The sequence below is a fragment of the Scatophagus argus genome, chromosome 10 (assembly GCF_020382885.2).
Source record: "Scatophagus argus isolate fScaArg1 chromosome 10, fScaArg1.pri, whole genome shotgun sequence".
NCBI lineage: Eukaryota > Metazoa > Chordata > Actinopteri > Scatophagidae > Scatophagus > Scatophagus argus.
Window position 1 is genome coordinate 716,494 of NC_058502.1, and position 12,295 is coordinate 728,788.

The window sequence follows — 12,295 nt, forward strand, 5'->3', positions numbered from 1 at the left end:
TCTCTCCTTCCATTTCCTTTTGGCTCTTTATTAGAACCAGTAGGAGGACTAACTCGTAGCAGCTCACGTTTTGTCCCTTCAGGCCTTATCATGACGATTATTTCTACGTGGAAACAGTTGACAAACACACATCTTTCTTTGCTGCAGTCCTGAATTACAGGATCTGTCTTCTTTGTCTACTCGTTTTTCCATCTCTGTTTTCTCTTCCCTTCTTTTCTTCCCTCTCTCCCTCCTCTGCTCCATCTACTTCTTCTCAGTTTCCTCTCTCCTGGGAACTCAGGGACTTCTCTCTTTTCCTCTGCTCTATTTCTATCCCTCTCTCCCTTTTTTCCTCCATTTCTTCTGTTCTGCCCTCCTCCACCTCTCCCTCTCTTGGAGTGTGTTTCCAGTCTCGGAGGCCGAGGATCAGATTACTCAGGGAGTCTCGGAGGCTCTCTGGCGAGGTGGCAGTGGTGGAGGTGGAGGAGGGATGGAGGGAGGAGGAGGTAGGGAAGGAGATCAGGTTTCACATCTCCAGCAGCTCTCCTCTGTCTGCCTCGCCTCCCTCCTCCTCCTCCTCCTCCTCTTCTCCCGGCAGCCTGGAGACAGAGTGGCTGAGCCGGGGAGGAAAACATGCAATCCACCCCCTCCTCCTCCTCCTCCTCCTCCATACGTCCAGCCTCTTTGCTGCAGCACAGCAGATAAATAAAGGCAGTAAATGGGAGCTGAGCACACAGAGGGACGATTCTTCACCTCCTCCACCTCTTGCGCCTCCCCCTTCATCCCTGCAGAGATATTTTATATCCTGCACCGTGTGTTTTCTTTCTCCTGGATGTGTGGCAAAGGTGAAACAGCTTCAGGGAGACTTTACTTTCTGGAGACGACCAAAGCTGAGGATCAGACCTGGACTCAGAAATCAGTGAAATCAGTAAAATGTGTCTCAGTGCAGAGAGGCCCACGCAGTGGGGGTGGTGGCAGCTGCGAGACACTTCAGCAGCTGTAATCAGTGCTCAATGGTTTTTATCTCGTTTATTTGGGGGGGGGGGCGTCTCCATGCTGTTTACTTTGTGAAGAAGGATTTACATCCACTGAGATTTAACAGCTTTGGTAAAATACATACAGATCAGTTAGAAAGAAAGAAGTTATTGTGTCCACAGTGGCAGAATATGCGCACATCTGCTCTGGTGTAGAGGCAGGAACTACAATAAACTATTTTCATTTTCACTTGATCTGATCATTTGGTCTATGAAAGGTCAGAAAGTAGTTCAAAATGTGTCCCATGATTTCCAGGCTCAGTGATAACTTGAGATGTTGTGTTTAGTCCAACAACAGGCCAAAAATGAAGATAAATTCTGTTTAAAAAGCAGCAAAGTCTTTTATGAGAGAAACCATTAATCCATTGTTAAAATTGTTGCTCAGTACAGTTGATTTTTTGATTTTTGTGAGGCCACAATCACACCAAGATTTGGAATGAGACCGCTTTAAAAACACCACAGATGTTTACATGTGAAAATAGGAAAAAGCTTTTAAGAACTGTATTTTAACTTTACTTTGTTCTTCCTGCAGTGTGTCCTTTTCCGCGCTGAGTTCGGCTGAAGGTCGAAGCAGCTTCCATGTTCACTGTCTCCAGTGGCTCCAGTTGTCCTTTAATGGTATTGATCTTTGCTTTAAATACACCCGGCCCATCCCAGTGAATAATTCAGATCACCTCACCGCAGTGGCACGATGGTGGGAGAGAAAATATTCCCTTATTCTAATGGAGGAAGTGTGGATGAGGTCTGTCAGGACTGCATGCTCTGCCAGACTATATTTCATGTCAGACCTGACTTTTTTCACCCGCTATGATTGCTTGTGACCATGTGTGAGTTTGTGTGGTCATGTGACAGCAGTGGAGAGGACTGCATTCCTCAAGAGTTCAGAAATCTGAAGGGTTCAGCAAACCGCAGGAATGAAATCAGACCTTTTGCTTCACAACATTACAGAACAATGGCGTGTAGTAGTAAATAACTCCAGCTGTGTTTTGGCTGTAGTTGTGTCCAGCGCTTGTGTCTGGGAGGTCAGTTTGCTCTCAGTGAAACATGTGATTGACTCTTGTTTCTTTAGCAGACAAGATCATTGCTCTCACTACAACATCTTGTCAATGTAAATTTAGTACAAAAGTAACCTGATCTTTCACGCCAGAATTTTATCTGAAGCGATGCAGCAGTACCAGAGATGTTGTCTGTTTTGTTTCTTTCATTTGTCTTTCTTTTAAAAATCTGGAGTGCATTTCCCACATTGCACCCTGTCCACAATCCATGTGTGTGAGATTGTGGTGTGTTGCACAAGTAGCGGCTAATGTAGCCTGCTAGAGCTCTGGTCATTTCACTTCTTCCCCACTCCACACCGCCAGATTAGTTCCAGTTTCAAACCCTTTCCTAACCCAAAATGAAGAGCTTGAAATAAAGTCAAATTGTTTCTTCCACCAATTGAAAAATGTATCTGTGGTTCTTTACACTAAAACTGAACCAGAATTTGACATGAAAGTCTTGATGTCTTCAGGTGTCCTGGTTGTGTGATTATCCATTGTGGTTCTTCTTTCTTGAGGAGGATTTGCTTTTCCTTTCTCCATAATCCTTCTGACTGATAGGTGCACTGATCCCTCTGAAGTGACGGTGGCCTCTGATCTCTGTCCTGAACCTTGACCTCTGACCCCTCCTCCCTGACCCCTGTGGGCTCACCGCTAACAGAGCTGTCTCCTCCCCACCTGGATTAGACCGTCTCATTGACTCTATGTTGATTGGGCTGAAGCAGCTGTCCTTCTGATAAATCCTGAGCTGTGTTTTCTTTTGGAGTACAGAAAAGAAGAAGAGAAGCTGCAGCATGAGTGCCATCATTTAGAGCCCTGCTTTGAATAGTTCTGTCATTTCAAACAGTGAAAATTAAAAGACTGAAGACTATCTAAAGAGACGTGTGTTTTCTGCACTTTGTAGACACCCAGTTTGAGTTACAGGAGGATGCCTCATGGCTGAGTTTTCCCACTCTGCCTGGGCTCCTGTGAAAGCAGCACCGTTCCTTCCCTCCCTCCCTCCCCATGTCCTCGTTTCTGGTCTTTAATTTCAGTTAGCTCTGGCCGCTGGTTGACTTTGATGGCATTAGTCTCCCCTCCCAGCCGCCACACTCGTCCCTCTGCTCTTGTCTTCCTCTGTTGGCTTTGTGAACGCCGTTAGCTTTAACTGCTGAGATCAGAATCTGAACTCTTCGCTTCAACTTCCTGCCAGCATCCAGCCTGCTATGCAACCTTGCAGCCACACTCTCTCACATACACTCACAAAGTGTGTGTGGAAAAAGTAAGACCTTCCTGCTAGCAACAGACAGTAAAATGATGGAGAGGATACAGAAAATCTGATGTTGCCAGCAACAAGATGCTGTAACTGAAACCAGCAACACTGAAGTGGACCTAAACAGGTGTTTGTCTTTGGTTACACCTGTGATGTAATGTAGGTGAGGTGAGTGGATATTTCATGTCGATCCCCATCTTGAGATTGTCAATCCCAAACCTCCTGTAAAGTCATCAGTTATGCTGATGAGGTGTATCAGGGTTTTAAGCTGAACAAATCAGAGTGAAGAATGATGGTCAACTGACCTTTTCCTCGAACGAATAAAAATAAATGTTTAGGCTGTTATTAATCAGATTAATCTTCAGACCTCAAATGATTGTTTAGTACATAAACTTTGAATATGTGAACGAATATCATGGACCAACACTCCCAGCGCTGTTGACTTTACGGAAATGTTTTCAAATCATTTTCTGTTAATTGATTGACTGATCACTTTTTGTGACGTTGTGCGTTATGAGACCGTCTGTTTGCAGTGCTCATAAAGCCTCATTCTGAGCCCAAGGAATCAGAGTGGCTGTTTGTCCTCCTGCTGATCTCAGTGTGTGTGTGTGTGTGTGTGCGCTCATGTACCTTCACAGCCTGCATTCCTCTGCCTGCCTGCCTTACGTGAGGAGGACTGGTTTCACAGCTTTTCTATCACATTGTGCTTCCACAGGTTCATCTGACACGTCGCTCCGATGAAGGAGTTTACGTTTGACTATCAGCTTCCTCGCAGCAGTTTAACTCTGCAAACCGCCAAGTTAATGTGTGCCTCAACATCTGACTGGGTCACACACAGGCAGAGATGTGAATGTAATGATGAGCTTTTGCAGGTTTAGAAAAGTGCAGAGAACAAATTTAGATAATTTTTTTAGCTGATGAACAGTCGGGAAACCAGTTTTTCCTTCTCAGTGTGTTGCGCCAGCTGTAAGGTCACATGTGTTTGTTTTTAAATGCTGAAACAGAAATGACGCTGCAATCTTGTTCCACTTGGGCTGCGTTTCATATCACAGTTGCTTTCAGCCGGATATTTACTAAATGTTTTGCACAGTTGAATCTGAAACGTCATGTAGTTGACGGTCATGTTTTAGAGCCGGCAGATTGTCGCCTTTGAAATCTGTTGAGGTGATCAAAGTGTGGAGGAACGTTTGAGAAAAGGAGAGTGAGGAAAAAGCAGAACTGCCCAGTGAGGATGAGGTCAGTGGGCCTCCTGTTTCCTAGAAATAGCTGGTTGATGGGTAAATGGCCCACAGCGATGGAAGCTTCGTGTAAAATGCAGGGAACTCATGGACAGTCGTCACCATCTCACTGCCTGTTGTTGGATTAGTGAAATGAATGTATTAGCAGCCCTGAAAATGACAGCACACAATAGAACACAAGTTTTAAACAAGTCATTCTTGTCTGCAGATGAAAGTTTGACACTGCAAACATATCCTGTTTTGCATTTGAAGTTTGACCTCAGAGTTGAGTCAGTAGTTTCAGAGATGCATATCTACTTTTTGGGCCTTTTGGAAATTGCTTTTGATAGAAACAGACACAGTCAGTAAATGTAGATGAATATTTTCATTCAACAGAAATGGACAGCTGGGACTCGTCTGGTCGATGTCGTATGTTTGCCACCACTAAGCCACCGCATCCCCACAGTTTTCTGTTCATTCATTCTGTTAAGAGTGAACATGATGACTGATAATCAATTTATCTAAGTGATATTATTATAGTTATATCTGCTTGTTTCAGCAACTGAAGTGTGAGGATTTTTTCCACACAGTAGCAGATTAATTTAAGCTGGTGGAAACATTCATTTATTGTTTTCATATTTTTGACATTTTAAAGGTTTGATTAAACATTGTTGGTGGGAGGAAACGAAGCCTTTGTTTCTTCTATCTGTCCTCCCACCAGCTTTTCCTCTGAAGCTCTTTTTCCAGAAGTTGAATCAGTGTTCAGCGAATGTGTGAAATGTCACACAGTTAAACAAGAAATCCTGTTCACGCAGGATTCACGCCACTTAAGTTAAGCTGACATGAGATACTTCTGCAACCCCGATTCCAAAACCTTAGTGACACGGTGTAAAACACAAATAAAACTGATTAGTAATTTGCTAATCCTTTATTTAAACTTTAAACTTTATCAGATTAATTAATCAGCAGGTAAAATATTTATCAGTACTGAATGAATCATGAATTGATTGTTAGGTTTTGCAGATGCTTTCAACTGAATGAAATCTCTGTTGTCAGTGCTGCTCTTTGCTGTTTGCGTCATTCATATTTCAAACAAACTTTTCCCTCCAGTTGGGTCTAAAACCTTTCAGCTTCTGTTCTGATAGAATCCATCGCAGTTCACTTGAGCTCGATGGAAAGCAGAGCTGCGCTTCAGTTCATCCTCGTGTGTGGGAGAGCGGGATCTGTTTTTCCCTCGCTCTCTTTTTCTTGGCAACGCCTCTCTGTAAACGAGGTGTGTGTGTGTGTGTGTGTGTGTTGGACAGCAAGGCTGCAGCTGTTTTTTTTTTTTTTTTTTTTGCCAACCTCGTGACCACTCTCAGCCCCCGTCTTCGGACATCTATTTTCTCCTCGTCTGTTCTATAATAACTCAGCGGCTGAAGGCCCACCGCTGTCATGTTTCCTCCCATGGGGTGGAGCCCAGCACACACACACACACTCTCTCTCTCTCTCGCTCGCTCTCTCTGAAGCTGCTGGTCAACTCATCATCACAGTTTTCCACAGTGTCTTGAGTGCATTTTCCAGCTGAGTGTGTTAGTTTTGGCGGCAGCAGGGCTGTGCAGTGTGAAGACAGAGAGATCACATCCTGCTGCTCACGGCTGAACCTGACCTTTGGCCTCAAGTAATCAGGCCACAGTGAAATATCTCAACAACTTCTGATCACATCTACTCGACATTTACTCCAGATGTCCCTGTTCTCCAGAGGATGAACAACCTTTCCTCTAGCGCCACCCCCAGGGCAAACTTTACATTTTTGGTTGCAGTTGGATTGCTTTTCCTTTTCCAGCACAGGACAAAAGCACAAGAGACGTGAAAGCAGATAGGATTGGTGCCAGGCTGACCGGATCGTTTCCCTGGGAGGTTTCAGACAGAACTGCAGAGTGAATCGAGTTTTTAGATTAAAATCCCTTTTCATTGTTCTTTGAAATATTTTTCAATGTGTGAGAGGATTATTGTTCCTGTCAGAAGTTAAAAAGCGATTAACATTAAAGTGTTACACAGGTTGCAAAGTGAGGTGCCGCTGATGGTGCCTTGTTTTAATGCTATGGCACCTTTTTGTATCTTTATTGGGAAAAGTTTTATGTGCTGCTGTCATATAGATATGACTTAACCACATTGTTGTATTAAGTATGTAAAGGTCAAGGCTCAAGCGTAAAATGAACTGCTGACCCACCGGCCTGCTCTTAAACTCTGACTTCAGGAGCTAAACTTTTATTTTGTTGGTTAAACCAATGTGTGAGCAGCTTCCTGTTCTGTCTGCAGTATTTCTGTTTAGATTCTGTAAACCACTGGCCAGCGTTTGACTCTCCTCCGCTCACTGGGTGTGAATATTAACTCACTCTCCCCACGTCGGCCTCCTTGACTAAATAAAGCCTCCTTTGAGGAGCTCTGTGCTGTCAAATAAAAAGGCTTCTGTGCTGGAGAGGACGAGGAGGGAGGAGGCTCCGACTGTCAGCCACACTGCTCCACTTATCTCCTTACAAACGCTAACAAGCCACAAACACACTGACGGCAGCGCTGAGCTAGCATTCGTACCCAGAGGATTAAATGATGTGCACTGGTCCTTGGGGAGGGGGATTCCTGGAAATCTTAAATGAGTTGTCATTATAGTCCCTGAGGGTTTTTGTGACCTTAAAGAAGTTCCCAGGTTTCCCTGGATGAAAGGCGTCATTGATGGCATGCAAACATTCAGTTATAGGAGTTGGTGAGAGTGCATCCATCGTTTCACGGACTTTTAGGATGTTCCAGTGATATAGTGGACTTTTAATGGGTTCACGTGGCCACCTCGGCCTTGAAGTTGGAAGTTGATTCAGGGGGTGAACAAAGAGGCAAGCGAAAACACTCGCTCAGTAACCAAATCACTGAAAGCGTTTTGGGGGAATCGTGTCGTCGTTTGGTCTGATTGTCTGCGTTTGTCTCTCTCACAGGTTGGTGGCCGACCAGCTTCCTCTGCTTCAACACTACGTTTCCCATGGAGCCGTGTGCTGACACCCACGCTATACTACCATGGAGTCACCAGTCAGGTATGGACACACACACACACACACACACACACACTCTTAGTCTGGTTCCAGCTCAGCTCCCTGCAGTCAGTGTGTAACGTCTGCAGGATGTTTATTGTGGTCTCATGAAAAACGTTACTGGTTGGCTTTTTGCTCCTTTTGAGTTACCCAGTGTCTCCAACACACATACACATGCACACATGCACACACACACACACACACACACAAAACGTGAGCAAATGTTTGGTGGACAGGCACCAGTGATTACTCCTCAAAACTTAATTTGCCCCCCACTCTTTGAGGAGATTAACATTTGACCCCGCGGCTGAGGGCAGTGTTGGCCAATCAGGAGGCCTCCTGGCTTTTTAATTGCAGGCTCTGATTGGGTCATTTGAGCTGTCGTCTGGTTTGATTAATAACCACCATGCAGGAAAGCAGGAAGAGCGGTGATTACAGCCTGAAGGCTGAAGGCTGCGTCTGGATCTGTGTGTGATATAGGTGAAGTAATGTGTGTGTGGGTGTGTGTGGAAGGTGAAGTCATGCCTTGATGTGAGAAAAGACTGTGTGTCTGTATGTGTGTTTCTTTAACTTAAAAGTGCTTCCTTCGGCTGTTAGCCCTGCGTCGTGTCTAAGGATTGTTCTCGCTTGTGACTCCTGCGTCTCCAACAGTTTTTGAAATCTGATTCAGGAACATCAGCAGTAGATCCTGTCCCAAGTCAGTCAGTGTGCATCTGAAGGCTTGTTTTTGCTTCCTGGAAGAAGGATTTCTGCAGGACATTTACGATTGCTGCTTTTATTTTCAGATTTTCTGGCAGTAGTTGTTGCGGGCGCTGTCTGTCAGTTTTGTGTTTTTCCAGAGCAGTTTTCTGTCAGTCTGTGACTTTATGTTAAAACGAGGCAGATGGCTGCCTTTGTTTCAGGACGAGGTGACTCAGGCGTCTGAGTTTTCGAGCTCGCTGACAGACCTTCAAACAGAGCCGGCCAGACTGCAGCACAAAATCGCTCCCATATGTGCCTCAGCAGCGCCGCCCCCACCGCCCTGCTTCACCCTGCACTGTAGCCTGGCTCGGATCAGAGCGGCCCGGCTCAGCTTACACCACAAGCCGACTGACAGGATTCAGCCACGCTGACTTCAGGCTTCCAGAGTATCCACAGAAGATGAGAGTCTGAGGGGTTTAAATGCTGTTTTTTAATAATTGATTCAGACTGAAGATGTTGCAATCAGTTTTAGATCACAGTTTCAATATGCACTCTGTGTAATCTAACACAATCCAAGTCCAACTGCTCTGCCAAAAAGTCTACCTTTGTTAGCGTTTTGTCCTGACTTCAGCGTACTTCTTTCATTTCTCTGTTTTAAGGTCACGGTGATGATGTTGTACTGACTGTGTTATATTCAGAGCCGTCTCTCATATTCTGACCCAGCAAGGACAAATAATTAGAAACACGGCCCACATCTGCCTTTTTCATTAAGAGGCTTGGACAGTTATTCCTTTAAAAAATAACAGTGGCAGAAAAGTAGTATTTCACCAACGGGGACTTCATGACGTTGATGTAAAAAAACTACCCTGGTCAGATAATTGATGAGACCAGGGCTTCTCAGCCTTTTGTACCTTAAGGCCCACTTCTGTAACGCTCTGTACGTAACTGTTTTGTGGCAGCAGGAATAAAGTTGTAGTGCTTTGTGCGACAGCCTTGTTGACTTGATAGACGTTGAGTGTCAGTGATGTTGTGTCTTGGTGGATGATTGGTGGATGTGTGAGCTGTTGCAGAATAGAATCCTTGTTTTAAGTGATCCATGAGTAGAACCGAGCCTGTGATGTTATCTTTACTGCCGATGGTTGAGCGTTCCCTCAGTGGTCGGCAGCGTCTGGATTCTGCTGTTTATCAGAAACTCTGCAGACGACTCATAAATTCCTCAGACACTCCTCTGACTGGTTTATGAGTCACTGCGGTGAGCTTTCAGTCACACCTTCACTGCTTTCATTCGCTGCAGCTTTCAAAATGAGCAGAAGCTCATTTCTGAAATAAAGTGAACAGATTGATTCTGTCAGCTGTTGGAAGGAACTGACCTGAAATCAGTTTCTGAGTATATGTGAAGTGAGAAGGATCAGTTTACCTGTCATGTGGGGCTGCACTGTTATTTTTATGATTAACCAAATTCAATCATGTAGCCTGAAAAACATCAGAAAATAATGACAGCCCCTGGTACAAAGTCGCAGAGCCCAACGTCACATCTTTCACTGTGTGATTGTCCAACCAGCAGACCCCAAAATATCAGGTTGCAATGACAGAAAACAGAGAAAAACTCAAAATCCTCAGAAGGAGGAGCCAGACAACAGATTCCTGAAGGAAGTAAACTTAACAATTAATCATTTGTCAAAATAATTCTAATTTAGTAATCTACTCATCGAGTACGTGACAGTAAACCTGAGTGATGTTGTCATTTTGGAAAGGATTGGCCTTTTACCTGAACAGGTGGGGTCCAGTTGCACTGTGGGAGATCCAGGATCCAGATTTCCATACGTGACAGTGAAAGTCAGGATATGTTTTGTGAAACACAGTGGATGTGTTATTCTGAGCATCACAACCTCCATGAAAAGATGAGTTGATACGAACACATCACTGATGTGGATGTAATGACAGCAGCTAGAACAGTTTTACTGTAATGCAGCCTTTAAAACCAGGAAAAGACAATACTTAATGCCATAATATGGATGTAACATCTGCACACAGCTGTGTCAGCGGGAAGCACCTGAAGGTCACAGCCTGGAAAATAAACTGATTTCAGAGTGTCCACAATAAGACTTTGTTGGTTCATCCATAACTTTCTGTTTATGCATCTGTGTTTATTCTTCTTCCTGTGATTTCAGTTTCACACACACACACACACACACACACACACACACACACACACACACACACACACACACACACACACACACACACACACACACACACAGAGGACCACCTATATCGTTGTCATCCATGCTCGACTCTGTGGCCATGGCTGTAGTTTCCAAGGCGACACGGTGGATGAAACCATCCGGCCTCCCTGCACAGAGTCCAGTGTCTGACCAGACCACCCACTCACACACTCGCACACACACCCACACACACTCACTCACCACTCACACAACTCACAGGCCAATATTCTGTCTGCTACAATTACAGTTATATTTTAGTGTTGTGTTTTATGTCTCTGGGGAAAAGTTGTCTGAGCTCCAGTCTCTTCAGTTTCCACTCCTTCATACTGGGATCAGACCAGTGCAGCCTGCTGGCAGCTGACACAGAAAATGACAGAAAATCCACCAGAAAGAAACTCTGATTTTTCAGACTTTCTGAAAGTTTCAATTATTCCACTGTGTTTAGGTTAATTTAACTCCTTATTATTACTTTACTCTCTGATTGAAGGATCTTCAACTTTACTCTATTTAGTGTCTAGAGCCACAGATTTCCCTCCACAAATTCATACCAGTCAAGTTCACCTTCAACTTTGTGTTTTGTCTCATATGAATGTAATTCAGAACAATCACGTGTGGAGAGTCCGTACGCATGACGGCATAATTACACATTATGGGCAGAGAAAAGACAACCAGATGAACTGATGCTTTATGTCTGCCCTGGATTATTTGAAACACATGTGCATCCTTAACATGTCAGTATTTGATTTTTAGGGATCACGGGTACAGTCCAGAGCTGCAACAGTCAGTCAGTGGGCAGAAAATTTACATATAATATTAAGAAAATATATATGAATATTTTGAGACTTTAGGTTTCTGTGCTATTATCTCATTTGTATTATAGTGAACTGAATAGTTTTAAGGTTTGGGTTGTTGCTGATTAATTTCCCCACTGCTGGACTAATAAAGGATTATCTTATCAGCCACAAGAATAGTACACAGATTAACGCAACCTGAACATTCAGGGTTTGAACTGGAGCTGTGGGAAGAACATAGTGTACAGATGATTTCCTGAAGATTAAAATGATCAGCAGCAGCCCTTTTTGCATCATATTGGGCTGAATATCTTTGTGTCTCTGCCTCAGCGGCCTGAGCTCTTGCATCTGAACACATACAAGGACTGTGACTCTACTTTTGTTTCTGTCAGTGAACCTAATCTTTAACAGATGTTCAGCAGTAGTTGTTATTGCTGATATTGAGCTTCAGGTGGCTGTCGCTGCACCGTGTGACAAAGCTGTCCATCAGACTGGAGTCATACCCTTCATCAACAACCTTTCATTGCATTCCTTCAAACTCTTCACTTCATGTGTGATGTGAGAGTGCACTAACATGGATGTAAACTGGAACTGGACTGTGTGATCACCAGGCGGTGATCATCTGAATGATGGAAAAAACACAAGATGTCTTAGTCATAGAGCTAATGATTTAGCTGTCTGTGTGTCTGTCTCCAATGCCACAGATCAGATTTGGTAAGTTTGGGGTTATCTTCTGTTGGCAGGTATGGGTGTGTGTGTGTGTGTGTGTGTGTGTGTGTGTGTGTGTGTGTGTGTGTGTGTGTGTTTGTCTAACATTGGTTAGGATGGACGTCTTGTTTAGTTTATCTCCTGTGAATCAGTGTTTCTGAGCATCGTTACCAGCAGCAGGGCCTCACTGGTTTGACTGGGAGAGCTGTGCTGGGACGTTGTTCCAGTGTTGGTTCATCAGTGTGATTTATGACCATAATGTGTTTATGGTCTGAGTGTGTTTGTCCCACAGCTGAGCCACACAAAGGCAGTGCT

General features: G+C 44.2%; 1 protein-coding gene across 3 annotated transcripts in view; it reads left to right on the forward strand.

The window, feature by feature from the left end:
- The window catches only part of bmpr1aa (bone morphogenetic protein receptor, type IAa), a 38,897-nt gene that overhangs the window by 5,572 nt on the left and 21,030 nt on the right, over window positions 1-12,295 (forward strand). For all 3 annotated transcript variants that reach the window (XR_006844544.1, XM_046402351.1, XM_046402350.1), the window contains exon 2: window positions 7,483-7,578. The gene's annotated coding sequence lies outside the window, so the exon portion shown is untranslated. The remainder of the gene's footprint in view (window positions 1-7,482; window positions 7,579-12,295) is intronic.